This window comes from Rhinolophus sinicus, linkage group LG01, assembly GCF_036562045.2.
Source record: "Rhinolophus sinicus isolate RSC01 linkage group LG01, ASM3656204v1, whole genome shotgun sequence".
In the NCBI taxonomy this organism is placed as follows: Eukaryota; Metazoa; Chordata; class Mammalia; order Chiroptera; family Rhinolophidae; genus Rhinolophus; species Rhinolophus sinicus.
In genome coordinates this window covers 138,223,476-138,238,773 of record NC_133751.1, presented here as the reverse complement: position 1 = coordinate 138,238,773, position 15,298 = coordinate 138,223,476, and the positions used below count along the sequence as shown (strand labels likewise).

General features: G+C 39.1%; 1 protein-coding gene across 3 annotated transcripts in view; it reads left to right on the top strand.

The window, feature by feature from the left end:
* The window catches only part of ORC4 (origin recognition complex subunit 4), a 69,622-nt gene that overhangs the window by 1,076 nt on the left and 53,248 nt on the right, over positions 1-15,298 (top strand). The window lies entirely within an intron of this gene.

Sequence of the window (15,298 nt, the reverse complement as noted above, 5' to 3'; positions counted from 1 at the left end):
GGGGAGCCAGTGGCGAAAGGCGAATCGAAAGGGGGGAAAGGAAGGCTTTGGAGACTGGGAAGCGAGAAGGGGGGCAGGCTTGTCTAGGCCAGGCAGGCCAGAAACCAGGCGGATTCCTTCTGTCTCGTGGATGAATCCCCAACAAGCGCAGGGAGTCCTGATGATACTAGATCTGGGGCTGGGTGGCGACTACACTCGGTCGTAGTGAGGTCCAGGTGTAAGAGAGCAACGGGATCTCTGGAGCCTCTGCAGATGACTCGGGTGACTGCTTCTTCAGCTAAGAGCAGGGGACTTGTCCAGGGAGAGAGACAGACAAAATCTATGTGTGAATTTTCTCAACTTATAGGATGAGACACGTTGCTTATATTGAGTATTAAGCCCATCAGCCGTTACTTCCTTCGCTGCCCTCCCGGGATCTCTGGAGTGGCTTTAGGGAGGGAGCAAGCTGGGAAGTGTTGAGTGAATTTCCCTCCATGTCTTCTTGCGTTGTTGCTGCAAAAACGTCTATGCCTGTTCTCAGAAAGGAATATAGGCTTGTGTAGTCCTTGATATTGAGTGTTGCAGTTGATAGAGAAGGGACATCTTCAAAGCTTTCACGTTCTACAGTGTAAACGAGAGATTTTTAAATGGGCGTTTTGTTTTAGGTGTCCTTGGTCGCTAGCCTCGGATTTAGAGCCTTTGGTTTCTCAGTGCTACCTGTTTTTGCTGGAAGTAATGTTTCCCTCATAAATCAGAGCTAATTCAAAATATTAAAGAAAAGATTCATGAATTTATATTAGTAAAACATTTTAGTAAAATGGCACTGTTTCTTTTTCACATTCTGTTTATACAGTCTTAATTAAAATCATCCCAATCTTTCAGTTACCATCTTTTGTAAAGGTACTTTGAAAGGTTATCACTCATGTATGGTTTTTATTAAGACCAGTAATCTAAAATTCCTCATGTTTATTGTGTTGCTGCTATTTAATTTTGTAGTGGGTCCTTTAGGGTACACTGTCAACTAAAGAAAGGTACTACTTTTCCACGTTTTACTTATGTTTTGGCAGTTTACCCTATTTATATGCATCAAGTGCTTACTACTTTCTCTGTGTGCAGTAATCTTGTCAAATGAAATAAAAACTAGATTCCTGTACCTTAAAATTTTGTTTATATTGAAACCAGGTCTTTACCACCTTATAACAAAAAATAATTATAGCAATTAAAATGCCTTAGATAACAATGTAAAAATCTTTTTCCATGGTAAAATACTAAATATGCAAAAAACTGCACAAATAATAGATATGCAGTATAATGAATATACACAGTGGACACTCTATAATCACTACCAAAGTCAAGAATTAGAACATTGCGGGTGCTGGAAACATACTCCTTCCTCCATCCATTCCTGACCATTTCCTCCCTCCTCACCACTCCCAGAGATTAACACAATTTGAATTTTTATGGTAATTACCTTCTACTTTTATTTCAACTATTTTTTTAACCACTTATGTCAGCATTCCTAAACAATATAGATCAGTTTTGCCTGTATTTTACCTACTGTATGTAAATGAATTATGTTATATGTTATTTTCTCTCATGTTGCTAATATTTAACCCTGTTGTGATCCTTAATTGTGTGTTCAAATTTATTATGTAAGGGTCATTAGATAGCTATTTCAGGTCTCTGTGAACTTGGCTGGGGCTTGGTCATTACTGATGGTTCTCACTGAGGGAAGATCTGGCTGGGGCATAGTTTGGGGGGTGGGGAGCCCTGATGTGCATTATTTTAGGTATTTAGAAGCCTTATCTATTGGGCAGGTAAGAGTCCAATGAGAAAGATTTTCTGGTCTTCCTCTAAGTCACTGGGTCTTGGCTGTGACAATATGATCCCCCACCCCACCCCACCCCCCAGCCCCCGGGGGATATTTGGCTATGTCTAGACATTTGATTATCCAGAGTGGGGTTGTTAACTAAAAACTGATGACTAGAAGCTCTAGGTGCTGTTGAACATTCCTCAATGCTCAAGGCAGCCACCCACAACAAAGAATTGCCCAGTTCAAAATATCAGTAGTGCCTATTATAAGAAACTCTGCTCCAGCGTACAATAAGCCTGATTGCTAGTCTCCGAGAACCAAGTGAAGAAAGAGCTCAGGAATCTCAATATTCAGTTTTTTTCATCTATAATACCCTCACCTTCTACTGTGCCTGGTATCCCCCGGTGTAGAGTCCTATATTACCCTCTATAGAACTTCTTATCTTTTGATGGGGTGGGATAGAGGCTTCCATTTAATTTTAACTATTTTAATGCTGCAGGTCTTATGGAGATGGGTTTGTCAATGAGTTCTAGCCCAAATTACAATACTGGTTATTAAGTGACCATGATGTTTTATGTTTATCCTATTTGGACAGGACTAGCTGAGGAGACTGAATAACTTTGTACATTTTACTAAATGCTTAAATGGGAAAATAATGAGTAAAGATTGTAAACTAGAAGGTAGATGAAATCTGAAATTGACTGCTGCTTCCCATCCTTTTATTTTAGTTTCATCCTCCCCTTTTCACTCCAAATCCTGCTCTAAGTGCTTATGTTCAAACAAGCCTGTGTTGGGATTGCTAGTTTTTCCTAATTTCTTTTTCCCTGTAATCTCACATTCTTCCACCAATCTCCCTCCTCACCTCTAATAAAAACACAACAAAATGTTAGTCTTTTACTGCTTCCTTGATCAATATAGGAATTAAGATTAGTACGAGATTTTTCCAAAGAGTAGAGGTCACACTTGGCAAGATTGAAGTTCTTAAGTGTATTAGCTTTTCTTGTGGCACATATATGTACATTTTTACTTTCTCCCATGTGCTTTTATCTTTTCACTATCTATGAAAATAAACATTTTTTTAACATAGATGACCCAGAAATGTCAACTGATGTTGCTTTCTTAAATAATCACTTCTAGGTGTATATGTCGCTTGTATATGTCAACTTATAATTATAATGAGTAAAATACCAAAAATACTTCCTCTAAAAGCTGAGTTGCAGCTAGTAACCATTGATTAGACTTCGGTTGTTAGTATCATGTCCAGTCTTATAGTACCACTGTGATGCATGTCTGGTGGGCATCATGTATCTAAAAAATTCATGTTGAAACAAATTTTATATCTGTGACATGTTTAAAAGTTAAAAATTTTAGTGCCACAGTACTGATAACTTTATATATTCAAATTATACATTATTTTATTTAAGTGTGCAAGATGATTATTTTCGTGCAAGATGATTATTTTTTAAAGTTACAAAATAAGGCAATATATATTCACTGTAAAAGTGATAAGAAAAATGAAAATCATCTGTAATCCTTGCCCCTGGAAATAATTTTGTTAAGATGTTGATATATGTAATTTTAGTCATGTTTACTTATATTTCTATACATTTATTAACACATTGCGTACGGATCACGAGAATCTTCGTTTTTTCTGAGCGGATTTTTATGAGGGATTTAAACCCTGCCATATGCAACGTGTTAGAGCTGTATCATAGAATTTTGTCGAGTACTTTTAAAAGAAATAATGTATAGCCAACATCTTTTTATTATATTAAATACTCTTCTAAAATAATACTATGTTTATTTGTTATATATTACCAAAATTTTCTGCAACCTCTTAGAGTTGGATTTCTGAATATTGCCATGATCAGTGTTGACAAAAGAAAATAAAATATAAAAACTTTTTACTTCCATATGTAAATGTTTTTGAAGCATCAGAAATTCTTTAAAAACAACCGATGAATTAGTTTTAAAGTAAGGAACATTTTTCTTGAATTACCATCCATTGTTTTGCAACTTCCTTTTTATTCCTAGTTTGCTGAATTTCTTTTTATTTTCATCACAAATGGGTGTTGGATTTTGTCAAATGCTTTTTCTGCGTCTATTGATAAAATCATGATTTTTCTTCTTTATTCTTTTGATGTTACAGATCACATCCATTGCTTTAGGAATGTTGAACAAGCCTTGCATACCTGGAATAAATCCCACTTATTCTTTGTATAAATTATTTTTATATATTATGCAATTCACTTTGCTAATATTTTGTTGAGAATTTTTGCATCTGTATTCATGTGAGAGATTGGTCTGTAGTTTTCTTGTAACATTTGGTCTGGTAATACTTGCTGCGTAAAATGACTTAGAAAGTATTCCTTCAGTTTTCATAATATTTTCTGGAAACAATTACAGAGTTGAAGTTTTCCTTCCTTAAATGTTTGGTAGAGTTCACCAGCAAAAACATTTAGGCTTCATGTTTTCTATTTTGGAAGCTTATTAATTATTGATTTAATTTATTTAATAGAGATAAACCTATTTAGATTATTGCTTTTTGAATAAGTTTTGTTAGCTTGGTCTTTCAGAGAATTGGTCCATTTCATCTAGGTATCAAATTTGTCAGAATAGAGTTTATAATTTTACTTTATTATAATGTCCATAAGATCAGTAGTGATTCTCTTGCTTTCATTTCGGATAGTAGTCATTTTTGGTATTAGTCATTTGCGTCTTCTCTTTTTTAATCTTTTGTTCTTAATTAGCCTGACTAGAGGTTTATCAGTTTTAAATTTAGGCTGAACCAGGTTTTCATGATTGATTTGTTTTCAGTTTCATTATTCTCTGCTCAATTTTTGTTCTTTCTTCTTATTTTGGGTTTAATTTGCCTTTCTTTTTCTGGTTACCTAAGGTGGAAACTTAGATTAGTGATTTTAGGTCTTTTTCTGTTCTAATATATGCATTCAGTGCTATAAATTTTCCTCTAAGAACTTCTTTTGCTGCATCGCATACATTTGGCAAGTTCTATGTTCATTTTTATTTTATTCAAAATTATTGATTTTTCTTCATTGATCTATGTGTTATTTAGAAGTATGTTTTTTAATCTCTGTATTATGGGATTTTCTAGCTATCTTTCTGTTAGTCATTTCTAGTTTAATTCCATCATGGTATTAGAGCATACTTTGTATGATTTCTATTCATTTAAATATAAAGTGTGTTTTTTGGCCCGTAATGTGGCCTAACTTGGTGAATGTGCCATGTGAGCTTGAGGAGAATGTTTATACTACTCTTGTTGGATGCAGCATTCTATAACTATCGATTAGATTCATCTGACTGATGGTTCTGTCCAATTCAGGTAGGTCCTTACTGATTTTCTGTCAATTACTGATAGAGAAATGTTGATATCTCCAAGTGTAAAGTGGATTCATCAATTTCTTCTTGCAGTTCTATCAGTTTTTGCCTCATGTATTTTGACCTGTTGTTAGGTGCTCACACATTAAGGATTGTTATGTCTTATTGGTAAATTAAGTCCTTTATTGTTGTATAATGCCCTCTTTATTTCATATTTCTAGCTCTGAAATTTATCTAAAATTATATATCGTTACCTCAGCTTTCTTGTGATTAGTGTATAACACCCTCCATCTCTGTACTTTAATTTGTGTTATTATATTTAAAATGGGTATCTTATAGGTAACATGTAGGTGGGTCTTGTTTTTTTACCCACTCTGATAGTCTCTGGTTTTCAATTGGTATAGTTATTTAGACCATTGACACTTAAAGTCATTACTGCCATAGTTGGATTAATAGCTACCACATTTATTATTTTTTGTTTATTGCCCTTGGTTTTTTTGTTTGGTTTTGTTTTTGTCCTCCACTCTTTTTCTGCCTTCTCTGGTTTTAATCAATTTAGTTTTTCCTCTCCCCGGCTATAATTATACTTTGAAAAAAACAAAAAAAACTTTAGTGGTTGCTGTAGAGTTTACAGTGTACGTATATAAGCAATCCAAGTCTACTTTCAAATAACATTTAATAGGTAGTACAAATATCGCATAACAGAATATTCCCAATTCCTTGCTCCTATCCCTTAAAACAGCCTTTCTTTGATCATTTCTACATTGTTAAACGTATAAAAGGCATTCTTTATTTCTGTTTTATTGTTTTCAATTTGTGGTATTTCCTTTTGATTAATTCTTAGAGTTTCCATCTCCGCTTACATTGCCCATCCGTAATTATAGATTGTGTATTTTTGTGTTTTTTTTTTAGAGTCCTTAGTGATTAGAATTGATTGATTCTATCAATAATTGGATTATTGATACTTTCAGTGTTTTTTTTAATAAGTTCTAAAGAAGGATGTATTACTTAACACTTTACTACATAGGAAACTACTCCAAAACAGTTGCAACCGGTAGTGACCTAAACAACAAACATTTATTTTCTCAGTTTCTCTGGGTCTGGAATTCAGGAGCAACTTAGATGGATGGTTATGGCTCTTGGTCTCGCATGAGGTTGTAGTCAAGATGTTAACTGGGATTGCAGTCATCTGAAGACTTGACAGGAGCTGGAGAATCTGCATTTAAACTGGGTCACTCATGTGGTTGGCAAGTTACTATTGGCAAGAGGCTTCATTTCCATACTATGTGAACCTCATAGGGTTTCCTCACTATCCTTGCTACATGGCACGTAGCTTCTTTGAGAACAGACGGTCCAAGAGAAGTCAAGGCCTATCCTCTGAATTATACTCCCTTCCACAATATCCTGTAGGTTACACTGGCCAGCTCTGTAGTGTGATAGGGGATTACTCAAAAGACATGAATACTAGATTACCATCCAGGGCTTCTTTTAGGATATTAGGAAAACTTTGCATTTTGAATATGAGACCTCACTCTTATGACAGCCAGAAAGTTATCTGGGGTATCACCTCCCCTTCTCAGGCCTCAGTGCCTACTCCAGTTCTCTCCTGAAACACCTCTCACTTTATGTAGAGAACTATATTTGTGGCCTTCACAATATAGTTCCCTACAATATCCCTGCAGTTGGGATAAATGGAGCTGCTGTGTATTCAAAATTAGCGATAGGTAAACTTTACCATTCATTTCCCTCATTTCCTTTATGACCTTCCTGCTACTTTAGATCTTATGGTTTATTCTGCAGTTCTGAGAACACTTATTTTTTACACAAGTCTTTTACAAATATTGGGTTGTAACTCCCTCTTCTAGTTGATTTTTAGCTCCTGTGCTTTATATCTTCCAGAAATTCTTCAGCATTCTGGTCATCTCAGCTTTTCAGCTTTCCAGATGGTATAGATTTATTCTTTTTATTGTTTCTTCTGTAACATCAGTGATATTTCTGAAGGCGATCAGGATAAACCTGTGTGCCCAGCCGCCTTCCACAGTAAGCCTCTCTGCTTCTGAGCCGACCCTCTGTGAAGTTTGACTCACTAGTATGCAGTCTGGTCTGCCTCCAGAGGGAGAAAAGACTATCCCCCATGTGCTTTCTTGTGTGTTTACTTAGAAAAGACCATATTTTGTTAACAAGTAGATTGCACTACAGATCCATTGTTGGAGATCCCATGTTTGTTAACCTGCTGCCTCTTCAAGGGACTAATCTGGATATCGTGAGCTAACTCTTTCATTTAAGAATTAGAAAATTGATTGGTCAGATGTATATGAATTTTCTTTTCACCTAGAGGACTAAGTTCTTTCTGTCGTCTGTTAATTATACTGGTGCTTTTGTTTGTTGTTGGGGTGTTTCCATTTTGATGCGAATGGATTTTATTGTTGTTTTCCTTACCTCAATGGTTAAGGAATAGCATTTTCTCAGAACAGAGAATGGTGTTTACATGAATAAAGTTGTATAAAGAATGACATCAGTATAGAAAACTGTATTTGAACCTATCTGTTCATAATTAATCAGTTAGTTGTCTCATTACAGCCCTTTAACCTTGGGGGCGGGGTGGGAGGAAAGATTGGCAGAAAAAGATGGATATATTGCATTTGAGTTCGTAACCTGGATCTGCTTGCAATTAGATCTGTGAGTAAATTTGTTATCTCAATTTTTTTCATATGTGAAATGAAGGAGTTATGTTTGGTAATCTTGCTAAAAATGAGTGAGTCTATATAACTTTTATATGAAGACACTTTGGATATTTTATTGCCTTAAAATCATCATAATCAAGAGTTACTTTGCAATACAAGGAATAACTCAAGATTTTTAAGCATTCCCCTGGCTTGGAGTCTGAAAAGATTAAAGTTTTCCTCTATTGTGTAATGTTATATAAGAAAAAACTCTAAGCTGTCTTTTTAAAGCAGAAAAAAATTTTTTTAGCACTCCCTCCCCTAAAATATATCCAACTATTTTAAGATCTTATTACAGTATAAATGTTTAAACTCAAATTTCATCTGTTGTGGCAAAGTTACCTCTGCGTGCTGATGGCAGGGGTGGGGTGGTAAGGGTGTACATTCATTAGTAAACACATTGGAGAATATAAATTCTTTAGCCCTCGTATTGAAATTGTAGGAATTTGAACTTATGTTTCCTGCACATGCTGAAGAGTCTCTTTGAAAACAACATACTATTCTTAAAAGTTTTTAGGGAAAATTCTAAGATTTTATGTTCACGTGGATAATTTCTAGAAATTCTCAAATAGTTTCTAAGGCAATACTATTTTCAGTTTTTCCCTTCCAAAAATAGTTGAATTAACATTTGCGAATTAATTCACTGGGGTTGTAGCATATCATATTTACATTTACATAAATCCAACTTCGTGAGCATGTCAAAGACAAAATTATTTAAATAGTGGTGATGATTCTATTCATTATTCTTCTCGAATGAATATATGCCCTGGAGTAATTGCTCTTGCAAGAAAGTACAATAGGCTTTTCCAGGAAAATTTGCCTACATGTGCTCTCTTACTCACTGACTTTAGTGTCCAGGTCTTAAATCTTGGGTCCTATGCATGATACCCTCCTCCTTCCAAAAACAAATAAAAGTTTTCCTTGATTCGAGTCTTTGTTGCCTTTATACTGTTTATCCATACAAGTGAACACATTAGCTTTAATTCACAAATTTAGTATCTCCTCGTATTCTGCATGTTTCTAATCAGATTCCATGTGCCCAGAGAATGTAGACTACTGTTAGTATAATATTTAAGATGTAGTTACAAAATGAATCCGTGCCATTAAAATGATATGATACATTTCAAAAGCTGAAAGGATTTCTAGATTATTTGCAAAGTTGTGACATGTATTTTAAAGAAGCCCACCCAATAGTATTTATTTTTGTCCATTGTTTTCCACCAATACAAAATTGATACTTCTCATCATTTGCAAGCTATATATATTTCATGGTTAATAATCATAAAATAGTGTAGTAACTTATAAATGCCTTTTTCCCTAAAGATTTCTTGTGATTAAATTTATAATTTTCTCACTTAGGGTATTTACTTATTTTGTAACTTTTATCCACCATGTTATTGAAAACAACTGGTCAGGCGGGGTGTCACGCGGGGTCTCTGGTCCCACTCCCCATAAAAGAACGCAGGACATGGTGAGGCCAAAAAGGAACACCCACGGAGCCATGGCAAGGGGAGTCATACCACTATATTCTTGCTGGTGGCTGGGTTGGAGACACAGGGAGCAAACATCCGCCAGTACCCCAAGAGGTCTTCCTGCCCCACAGTGTTGCTGGCAGCCCCCCAGTGTCCGCTGCTCTACCAAACAACCAACCCCCCAGTGTAGCCATAGCAGTTATATCAGTGGCTAATTGGCTAACTGCTTACAGCTGATGGCCATCTACTACCTGAGCCAGCACCTTTCCATGTGAGGCCAAGAGCCTGAAAACTGCTCTCTGGGACTCTGTCCCCACACTCCACCCCTCCAGGGTCTCGCCTCACAATCTACGCGACAAGTGTCTTCTGCGAGGGGCCCTGCGTCAGGAGCCCAGCTCATGAGAAAAGGTTTCAGTCCAGTTCAAGTAATGTCCCAGGGGGTGTCCCTCAATGTTCACCTACTTTCTGGGCACAGCCAGAGCTCCCAGGGTACCACCAGGGTTCTCAGGGTACCACCAGTCTTTCTGGGCACAGCCAGACTTCCTAGCCACAGCCAGTGTTTCTTATAAATAAGACTGCAGTCTGCACCAGTGTCAACTAGGGCCAAAAAACCCTCTGCACATTAGAAGGGGACCAATGTATGGACAGTTCCATGTGGGGCCTCCGGTCCCTGCTGGTCCCCTCTGACTGGGTACCTTGGCCCTACCCCTAATCAAGCTGAAAGGAGTCAGCCTCAAAGGGCTGCATGAAGTCCTGGAGGAACACGGGTTGCGCTTTCCTGGACTTCTTTAGGCTTTGCCGGAATTGCTGTTCCGGACGCAACTGTTTCCAGAGTTCCAACAAGAGTGAAGTGGGTTGCCGGTCTATTTTTTCCCCGATTGACTCCTGCTGCCAGGAGATCATGCCACATCTGTGCACGTGTTACTCTCTGAGGCCCGCAACCTCGGCCCCTTACTTTTGATTTGGGCTTACAGGTCTCGACTTCTCAGACCTCAGGTCTTCTCTCACCGCCGGCTTTCAACATCCCCCAGGGTGGCCATGGCAGTGGTAACTTCATGGATCCGCCGCCCCACATAGGGCGTAAGAATAGCAACCAAGGATCCAAAAGCACTCGCAGGTGCAGTATCCAAAACCATATCTCTCATGCTGGTTGTAAAACGCTCGTCATCCGGCCCCCACACATTAGGGTTGAACAGAGCATGTCTCAGACTCATTTCACGGATGATTTGAGTAAGTTCTGTATATGACTGCCATTTACTCACAGAATCTGGCAGCTCGCCAGCCTGTCCCCATACTGTGCGTACCGCAGCAGTGAGCCACTCCATGCGAGTGTGGTTGCCCTGGTCTTGGACCAACCTATGGCAGTTCTGTAACCTTTGTCACAGGGATGGATGCACTGTCACGAAGGCTAGCTTTTCCATCTCACCTGGGCAGCAAAGAATGTTGTCTGCTCCCTCATCCCATAAATGTAGCAGCCAAGCCGAGACTGGCTCTCCAGGGCGCTGTCGGCACCGCCTCCCCAGCTCCTGCAGCTCAGTGGGAGTGTATGTGGTGTAGGTTGTGAACTCAGTCACAGCTGGGTTGCCGGCAGCAACGCCCCCGGGGCCCAAAGGTTGCTCACGTTTTACCTTTTGCTTCATAATGGGCTGGGCATTGGGGTTGGGAGCTACATTGTCTCCACTTGCATCGTTTGCCTCTGCCTCAGAGTCTCCACTGTGGGGCCCCTCTTCTAACAGGCGGACCCGAGCTTCCAACGCCTCCCACCGGGACACCTGGTGTCACACCTGGGCTGTTCCAGCAAGCACTTCCCCTGAGTTGTGATGCACCACGGTGAGAACTTCCTCCAACCGGTGGTCCTGAGCTTCTAGCACCTTCCGCCGGGGCTGCTCGTCCAGCACCTGAGCTATTTCATTTAAGTGCATCCTCCATGTTACGACGCAAGGCGGTGAGGAATATCCAGCCCACATGGCTGGCTGTACCCTTCGCCTCCTCTGGCAACCGCTCAGCCAGAACCTGCAGGCCCCTGTCCACGCTGGCCAGAGAGCTATCCATGTCCTTCCTCCCCTCCTCGGGGGTCCAGCTCCTGAGAACAGTGGCTACCGGGTACCACACACTGTGTCGGGGTCACACGTCCTCCTGCGCAGAGTCAGATGCCATTCCTACCCGGCCGAAAATGCTTGCCATGCAAGGCGTCTGATTGGGTGGAGGCCTCAGTGCAGGATGTCCGCAACCCTCGGAGCCTACAGCAGCAGCACATTACCAAAAAGCAGGCGATGCCTGACACAGCAAAGAGGGTGGTGTACCATCTGGAGGCTCGAGTCTCCCAGGCAGACCGCGCCCCGCGCCTCCTGTTCCTGGCACTGCGCCTCACGGTCCTCCTGAAGCTGAGTTTTCATACGCACAAACTGCTCCACCATCCTTCAGAGAGTTTTGGCCAGCAGCATACCCTGCTCGCTGCGCCATGTGTCATGCGGGATGTCACGTGGGGTCTCTGGTCCCGCTCCTCTCATAAGAACACAGGACATGGTGAGGCCAAAAAGGAACACCCACTGAGCCATAGATAGGGGAGTCATACCACTATATTCTTGCTGGTGGCTGGGTTGGAGACACAGGGAGCAAACATCTGCCAGTATCCCAACAAGGGGTCTTCCTGCCCCCGTCTCGCTGGTGGCCGGGCGAGACACATGAAGCAGGATCTACATTATCTGCAATCGCCGTCCACTTCTCTGCCTGCCAACCAACCAACCAACCAACCAACGCAGCCACGGCAGTTATATCAGTGGCTAATTGGCTAACTGGTTACAGCTGATGGCCAACCAGTCACACCTGATGGCCACCTACTACTTGAGCCAGCACTTTCCACGTGAGGCCAAGAGCCTGGAAACTGCTCCCTGGGACTCTGTCCCCACACTACTCCATTGGTATATTTATTAATGTCAAGATTCTAATAGGTACTTTACAAAGTACAGTCATGCATTGCATGGCAATGTTTCAGTCAACAATGGGCTTCATATACGATGGTGGTCACATAAGATTATAATGGAGCTGAAAAGTTCGTGTCACCTAGTGATATCCTAGCCATCATAACATCATAGCGTAACATATTACTCAGGTGTTTGTGGTGCTGCTTATGTAAACAAACCTACTCTGCCACTTGATTAAATGTATAGCAATACAATTATGTGCAGTACATAATCTTGATAATAAACGACGATGTGATTGGTTTATGTATTTACTATACTGTACTTTTTATTATTTGAGTGTACTCTTTCTACTTATAAAAAACAAAAATGTTTGTCATAAAACAGTATATCAGGTTACTCCAGCAACAGCCTCATATATCTTGTGTTTACTCTGTCTCTAGATGGCATCATTTTCTCTTGTTCTTGATTTCATTTGTGTTGTTTTGTTCATCGTGGCCTTTAAGTGTATAAAATCCATTGCTAATGTTGCTAGTAAGAGGGCACATTGAGTGATTGACCTGGAAATGAAATTGAAAGTGATGAAGAACTATGAAGATGGAAAATCAGTGATGGGTATTGCTCACCAGTTACGCATGTCTCATTCTACCAAAACTACAATTTTAAAGAACAAGAACAAAGTGATGGAAGTTGTTCAAATATCTGCTTCATTGAAGGTAGTAATAAGACTACCAAAATTCAATACGGGCCTATATCTGACATAGAGAAACTTTAAAAAGTTACAGTAAGCCAAGGTTAATTTATTGAACAAAGGAAAATACATTTTTTATAAACTTAGTGTAGCTTAAGTGTATAGTGTTTATAAAGTCTACAGCCGTGTACAGTAACATCCTAGGCCTTCACATTCACTCCCCACTCACTCATCCAGGGGAACTTCCAGTCCTGCAGGCTCCATTCATGGTAAGTGCCAATGTAAGTGTGCCACTTTTTATCTTTCATACCGTATTTCTCTGTGTTTAGATGCACAAATACTTAACCATTGTATTACAACTGCCTACAGTATGCAGTACAGTCACATGCTCTACAGGTGTGCAGCCTCGGAGCGATAGGCTATATCACACAGCCTAGGTATGTAGTGCGCTCTACCACCTAGGTTTGTGTAAGTGCACTCTTACCATGTTCATACGATGACCGAATTACCTAACTGCCTAACGCATTTCTCAGAACGTATCCCTGCTGTTAAGTGATGCATTGCTGTATATACATTTTCTAAAAGTTATGTATGTATATGTGCATGTATGGCTCCAGGCACACTGCTGTGCAGTTGGTGACAACTCTGGTGAGAGAGAGCATGGCTTTTCTGAAGAATTGCAAACCTTTCAGTATGAATTACTTGGTCAATTTTGAGTATTATGCATAAAATAGTTTTCTTCATTTTATTAATAGTATCAATGAAGAAATAGCATGTCATCTAAAGGTTATAAAATCTTGTGTCATGCAGAGTCTCTGGTCCCACTCCCCACGTAAGAATGCAGGACATGGTGAGGCCAAAAAGGAATACCAACCAAGCGATAGATAGGGGAGTCATACCACTATATTCTCACTGGCAGCTGGAGGAGACATACGCAGTAGGATCCACATGATCCGCAGTCAGCCATTCACTTCTTTTGCCTCCCAACCAACCAACCAATCAGCGCAGTCCCGGCAGTTACATCAGTAGCCAATTGGCTAACCAGTTACAGCTGATGGCCAACCAGTCACAGTTGATGGTCATTCACTACTGAGCCAGCACCTCCCCAGGCGAGGCTGAGAGCCTGGAAACTGCTCTCTGGGCCTCTGTCCCCACAACTTGGAATCATTAGATATGAGGGAGGTCCCAACTAAATTGTCACCCTCTATATTCACTTAGAGCAAATGAGGAGGGGAAAATAAGTTTCTATAAAATTGTTAGCAGTTACCGTGGTTATTCCACTGTGGACAGGTTTATCTAGAAATCACAAAAAGCAGTAATTTAATTTGAAATTGCTCTTCAGCTCTGGAGAGCTCAAGGAAATATCTCACCAGAGACTATTTCCCAACTCTATTTGCTAAATCTGCATAAATTCATAGACAGCATTTTCAACCTGATCTACTTAGGAAGTATTAATAATATGTTTGATTGTCTGTTAACTTGGAATTTATACTTACTTTACCCATTATTTCACCTACCTTCAACCTTTCTTTCAATGCTACTTTAATCTTTACCTTGCTACAAACTCTCCTTAATTCTAGCTGGCTGAAAAACAAATATATTCTTACTTCAGTTTTATCTCAGAAAACAATGACAAAACCTGGAAACCACCTACAGATTTCTCCTAAAATACCTTTTGTTTTATACTATTTGTTTACCACATCAAAAATATTTTCTAACTGAAGAGAGGGAAAGTAATCACCTTTTGTTCATTCTGCCTTTTCTTCAAAAAATTTCAAACATGCAGAGTTAGATACTAGGTAAACAGAAGAATTTGCAATATTTCAACTTGTACCTAAATTAAATAGAGGCTTATGATGGTATTATTTTCAATATGTCTTCCATCATCATCAGAGTAGTATTACATCTTTTTTTGTTTAATTTACCAAGAGTTCTTGTCACAAAGTAATAATCTCTTCTGGAGCTTTAGGTTTTTGCCCCCAAAAAAGCTATTGAAGAAAATAATGTTCATTTGTATGGTTTTTTTTTTTTTTTTTATTTCAGACCCAGGGACCGATTTTACAATCTGTTACTAAATTTCATCTTTTCTCATGTAAACTGTTTTTGCAAACTGATTGGAAAGTAGTATGTTTTTATATTTTTAACAAATGGCTATAAAACTCATACTTTTTATAGGAATGTCTGTTAATAGATTAGAAAGGCCTCTGTATAAAGTGTTTTTAAGTGTATATGTATGAGAATTTTTATAGGTGATGCATCATTTAAAGTTCTACATAAAGTATTTTTGGGTTTTTTCTTTTTATTTGTTAATCAGTATACTTTGACAGGCAACCACTTTTCATTCTAGAAAAGATGTGCAATTT